The sequence below is a fragment of the Austrofundulus limnaeus genome, unplaced genomic scaffold, assembly GCF_001266775.1.
Source record: "Austrofundulus limnaeus strain Quisiro unplaced genomic scaffold, Austrofundulus_limnaeus-1.0 Scaffold18, whole genome shotgun sequence".
In the NCBI taxonomy this organism is placed as follows: Eukaryota; Metazoa; Chordata; class Actinopteri; order Cyprinodontiformes; family Rivulidae; genus Austrofundulus; species Austrofundulus limnaeus.
In genome coordinates, this window is record NW_013952420.1 from 2465289 (window position 1) to 2471961 (window position 6673).

Below are 6673 nucleotides of genomic sequence, written 5' to 3' on the forward strand. Positions count from 1 at the left end.
CTGGGGAGAGGGAGGTCTGGGCCTCCCTTCTGAAGCTGCTGCCCCCGCGACCCGACCCCGGATAGGCGGAAGAAAATGGATGGATGGATGGATCATGTAAAACAGCTAGATAAGAAAATTCTGTACATTTTCTGGGGATGGATGGATATAGATCATCACATTAATCTGAAGCTTTCTCATCAGGCAGCTCCTCTATGATGATTAAGCTTTTACTCTTATCCTTGCGGAGTCTAAAGATGTGTCTGCTGCATGCGCTACACACTTGGACTACACCCGGGGCATCCAATTACATAATCAGTTGTTCATATGTGATGCTTGTCCAGCCTGAAGCAACCCTCTGTCCAAGCAGAGGCTTTTTCATTTGATTTAGCAGGCTATCATTTCAGCTAACTGCAGCTGGGTCTTCCTTTATCTCATGATATAGATTTGACTTGGGGCTTGGTAACACCATAGACTCTGTTTAGTCATATTTCTTTGAGTTATATCTTCATGCCTGTACTGCACTTTTCTGATCACCATTTTATGTTTCGTTCTAACGGGAATGTGACAGCTCATTTGAGCAAAGAATCTGACCCTTGGTTTGGCTGCTGCCCTGAAGGGAAAGTGTACATACATGTCTCATACTATACATGTTATCCTGAATGGAACACCATTGTAATAGTGACATATCAGCTGGTGAGCAACTGTGTTTTTGAAAAAAAAAATCACAAAAGGCAAAATGCCAGGTGATGTTTCAACTGTGTGTGTGTGTGTGTGTTCATTAGCAAACTGACGAAGCAAGAATTAAAAGTTGTCAATGGATGAACATCTACAGCTGACTAACTTTTGGTGTCAACATGATTTAAGATAGCTGCACAATACTTTACTTTCTGCCTGCGCTATGATCTAAACCAGTTGTTGGCATTTTGGCCAGTGAGAGTCTGTTGGAGGATGACCAAATAAATCATTAGCATACAAAACACAAATGCTTGTTATTTAAAATTTAACAGCTTTTCACATATTGCAGTCCAAGCAGTATATAATGAAGTATCTTTTATTATGACAATGGTGATGTGATGTACATGAGGGCCCCATCCAAATATATGTGGTCCTAAGACTGTTTACCACAGAGAGCTGAGGTTCATCCAACCAGTGCCTGTTCTTTTATTTTATTGCTTGTATTCTCTTAACCATAGTGTCACTGGTAAGTAAGCAAGCAAGCAAGCAAGCAAGCAAGTAAGTAAGTTAGTTTTTGTTCATAGAGCGCCTTTCACAGAAATAAATTCACAAGGTGCTGTACAAACAGTTAAGAACACCCATTAAAAAACACACATGACAAACATGGGGGAACAGGTGAACAGGTCATGCAGCAACAGAGACAGTTGCGCTACCTTTAACAGCTTGCTAGAAATACACAAGAGGAAAGTTGAGTTAAAAGAAACTGCTCTGATCCTATGTTTACATCAGAAACACAGGGTCATGTGCACAAACACTGACTTGCGGGAGAGCATACGGCTTGAGCGGTGGGGCTTAGGTCAGATAACACATAAGGGGGAGGTAAGATGGGGTGGGATCAGAGGAGTAGGTGACATTGAGGAAGGGGGGGTCTGTGCTAGGACCCAACCCTGGCCACCTCCAGAGTCCAGAGTCAAATGATGTCATCGTCTCCTGCTCGTTTAGCCAGAGTTCAGATTTTCTCTTCCTCAGCCTTGGGTTCCAGAGCCAGGACCAGCACAGGTGCTGGGGGTGGGAGGGGATCAAGCCTTTGTTGACATTCCATCCTGGGGAATTTCAGATAACGTGCCCATCAAGGCCCTTCCACTGGGAGCCAATACATAATCCAATTTGTTTTGGAACAAAGCAGACTTGAAATTTTCTGCTGCTTTTAAATGTCTTAACTGCATCTCTGAAGTGACGAATAAAAAAAAAGAAAAACCTATCACCCGAATTTGGGGTCTCCCTAGCCTCTCACCAACTGAAGTTGAGGTTACCCAGGTGTAATCTTTACATGCCAGAGGCTCGCTCCTGAGCTGTGATCCTCGTCAGAATCACATCCAGTTTGCTATGAATCTCCCCCAGCTGCAGAGTCTGTGTGCTTCCAGCCCAGCAGGATCCTTCAAGTGCGCCTGACAGCTTCTCAAAGGCCCGAAACAGCTGAGATCATTATTAGTCATCTTTTTGAACTTTTAATTCAAAAACTGTTTAATTAGTGTAACAATTTTGTGTCTTATATTGTAAATGATGACCATCACCCTTGGAAAAGAGATTTTGATCTCAATCGTTTTTTTTTTATCTGGTTAAATAAGGTTGATATATATTGGCAAGACAACAGTTTTTTTGATGTATTGTGTAGCCTTATGGGCCACCATATCTAACTGACCTTAGCAAACACAAACAAGATTAGAATTCAGTCTATTTTGCAGCTATTAAGCTAAAATTTTATGTGATAGTTAGCTGAGAGTTATTCCTCAAGGAAAATTCTGCAAAAAGTATTTTTTTCCAAGTTTGACCAAAATGGCTCTAATTTTATCAATTTTATCAAGATGAAAATTGTGAAATTGTGTAGTGATATAATCTAAATGCACAAAATTAAATTGTTACAATTTTGTTAAAGAATGAGAGTCAACGCTTTTTCCAAGTATTTAATGTATTCTGCATGCCTTTTACAGCTATTAAACTTAGCAATTCAAAAATACCTTTGCTCTGGTGTTTGTGCCAGAATTTAGCAGAAGGGTGTCATTCATTTATTTATTTTTTTGGTTTGAAATTAAGCCTGGACGTGGAGACCAATCATTCGACTAGAGTAGCAGGATGTTTAGTTCATGATGGCGCACATAATTAGCAGTGATGATGTCGGCCTTTGATGAGGCCTGATGAGATGTAGTGAAATCTTTCATGCATTATAATTTTTGTGGTGAGCAACAGCGGAGGCGTTGCAGCGGAGGCGTTGGGAGAATTAACTCTATGAATATGAATGTTTGGGTGAGCATCATGAGAGTAAATGTGCTTACTCTATTGATTAAATCTTCCATCAGTCACCAAGCAGCATTCAAACCCCCCCCCTCCCCCAATACCACCACCACCGTTCCCTCCCCATGCTTCTCTCTGGTTCTCTCACACACAACCATACTTGTCTCTGTCAAGGCAGGCTCAGTGGAGTGGTTAAATTGTCCATAGCGCGTAAACGCTCGTTTATAAAAGCCGACAGACGTGGCGGTCGTTTGCTGAAATTAATTACCCCTTGGAGCCACAGAGAGCGCGGGCTCTTGTCAGTTAGCGATGGTCCATCACCTCCCAGCCCTCCATACCTGCACCTGCAGAGAGAGCAAAACAGAGTGAATGTATGGCGACAGGGACAATGACTCCGGTGTGAAACAGGGATGGATAATTTAAAAACTAAAGACTTACAACAGGACAATTGACTGTTTTATTATATCAGTAAAAAAGAGATGGCTCCAATTGTACCCAAGTTTCCAGGACGCAATATAATCCTTAACTCATATAAAAAAATAGTGTTAAGAAAACAAAACAATCAAGCTTGCATAGTTTTTAGCTGTGAATTGCCACTCCTTTCACATCTTTTACACGAGCAGCCGATCCATGGGGAGCGTTGCGTCGACGCAGCTGAAGAAGATAATGTGATCCAGACTGTGGTGACATCAAACTAATAAGAATGCATCCGTCTTCAGCTGCAGTAAGTTAATGAACTTCAGTGGTATCTGATGCAACACTTTTCTAACATTAATAAAAGCTTCATCTCCTGTCTGATTTGCATAATTGCCCAAATGAATCCAGTGATGCACAGTTTATTCTTCTTTTTTTTCTCATTTTTAATAAAGTAAAGATCTGTGTTCAAGTGAGAGGAGGAGAAGGAGGCGAAAAGGATGTAGGGGTTGAGTGGAAGAGAGGATGGGAGGAGTGGGATTTACAAAAGGGCCTAAGGTGATTTGTCTCCAGTTTGATTCAGTCATGTAATGAAGCGAGCGCTCTTGTTCGAGGGGTTATTGGTTTGAAGTGATATTTCATGTGAGCTCATCGCTATGGAGCATTTCAGCCATGTTTTCTCAGGAAGGGTAACCTGGTATGGCCCCTGCTGTCACATTCACTGAGACATCACTTTTGTTGCTTCGTGATTGTACTCAATGTGGTGTCCGCTGCAAATCCTTCACAACTGATTTTACAATGTTTAATGTTACCACTGACATCTAGCAGAGTCATCCACACAGTGTAGGTCATGTTGTGAACTGGGGTCGTTATACTTCCTGGTTACAGTGATTTGGTGTAAATTCATTTCTTATATTAGTGCCTAAAAATAGGCAATAATGTAATTGCCTTTTAGTTTTGCTTTATTTGTTTGTTAGCAAAACATGTCATTGACCACTGGACAGATAGCAATGAAAGTCTTGAAGAACTGTCATTAGATATTAACTTTTAGGTTAACTTAATTCTAGCTAGCCACCGTAGCTGAATTTTTTCCTTTTTTTGCCACTTCAGTAGAAAGCAGAACTGAATATCTGAATATTAGTATCTTAGCTTCTTCATCATCAGCGGCTATTTTTTGCTGAATTTCTAATGTCAAAACTACACGGACATTGAGTTTCACTGTAAAACAATGTTAAACTGTGTTTAACTAAGTTAAACCATTTTTTAACTACTACCAAACTATTTCCTACAGACTTCAGTGACCAATATGTGTAGAAATACAGTATATGTGGCCAAAACAAATGTTGCCACCTGGATTTAACTAAGGTTTATAATGAGGGTTGCTGCAGTAGGTTAGGTCTAGGTTCAGCAACAGTATGTGCTCAAAGAATGAGGTCAGCTGACTATCTGAATAAACTGAATGACCAGGTTATTCCATCAATGAGTTTTTTTTTCTTTTCTGATGGCACGGCCATATACCAAGATGACAATGCCAGGATTCAACAGGCTGGAGTTGTGAAAGAGTGGTTCAGGGAGCATGAGGCATCATCTTCACACATGGATTGACTCCACAGAGTCCACTGAGAATCTTTGGGATGTTCTGGAGAAGGTTTTCGCAGCAGTCAGACTCTACCATCATCAATGCAAGATCTTGGTGAAAAATGAATGCAACACTGGATGGAAATAAATCTGGTGACAGTGTAGAAGCTTATTGAAGACATGTGTGCCATGATCAAGGCTAAAGGCAGTCCAACGAAATATTAGTGTATGACCTTTTTTTGGTGGCACTTTTTTTAGCAAGGCAGAGCATGTCCACTGTCTGTTTTTGATTATTGTGAGACTGCTGTCTGTGATTGGTTGTGTTTTCTTTTTTCCCCTTTTTTTTGCCTACATCAATTTAGTATGGACCCAAACCTGTTTGTGGACCCACTGAGAACCTTTCTCCAGACTTTTTTTTGTTTTTTTATCAGAGGACTGGGACTCCAGTGGAACTACAACTAGATGAACCCAGAGCGTTTCATTCCACAGCAGGTCAAATACTTGTAAAATAGTTGTAACAGTAAAAATAAGTAAAATAATGACTAAAACGGTGGAAATAAATTTAAAATAGATCTTTAAAATTATTTAAATAATTTATTGTTGATAACCCGTTGATTTTCTGTGATGAGTGCGGGTACAATGTGGATGCAGAAAGACCCTGGGTCTGAACTGCAGATCAAACCCAGGACCTTCTTGCTAGGAGGCAACAGTGCTAACCACTGATCCATTGAGCTGCTTTGATATGCAGCCTGTACCCCACCATGGACCCCCATGACCCTGAAAAGAAAAATGTGTACAGAAAATGGCCATTATAATTAGACAGACAGATTTATGGATTATTTATTAGCAACATTGTCATTTTTTTCTCCACACATTTATCTTATTTTTATGTAATCACAATGTACTCAACACTATTAGTAAATCTTGATGAGTGGACATAAAGCAACAATATGGAGATAATATTTTAGAGATATTTTTTATGAATTGGAAAATCAACACCTTCGTAAAATAATTGCCCAAGTTATTTGTCACAAGTTTGTCACAGGAATCTTAACAAAAAAGTCATATGATGTACTTTTGGTTACATTTTTTTGTGTTTCCTTAAAAACTTGATGTGAAAATGTAGGTTATTACATTGATAACTTTGAATTAAAGTGACATTATTTCCACTTTAGCTAGAATGAATCTAGAAATAAACATAATGGCAGAGCAGTTTAAATTGTCTACCAGGTGTAGCAGATGATCTTTTTATTCAGTCTGCTCATAATTAACTTGTTGCTTGTTGATTTAGTTCAAATGAAACTAACATGTTGTCCTTTTATCTGGTGTGTTGTTCATCTGAGCACAGTCATGCACTCCAGCATCTCAGAGCAGAACACACATCTCATTTTTTTCTATTAAATACTGATTTCATTCTTCATGTTTGTCTAGTGGATTAATTACACTTTTTTTGTTACATGACAAACTCTGAATGCAGATTTGTTTGTGCATTACTTGAACTTGAAGAAACCTTTGGATGTTTGTTGTACATTTTGTGCCATGCCAGTTTCTTTGTTTGTATTTCACAAGTCCCACAGAGAGACAAACTCTCACGCTGTGTGTGGCAATTGGTTGTAATAGTCCATTTACCACTGTAAATCTGCTGTGTGCAAATATACCACTGTGTGTGTGTGTGTGTGTGTATGTGTGTGTGGGTGTGTGTGTGTGTGTGTGTGTGTGTGTGTGTGTGTGT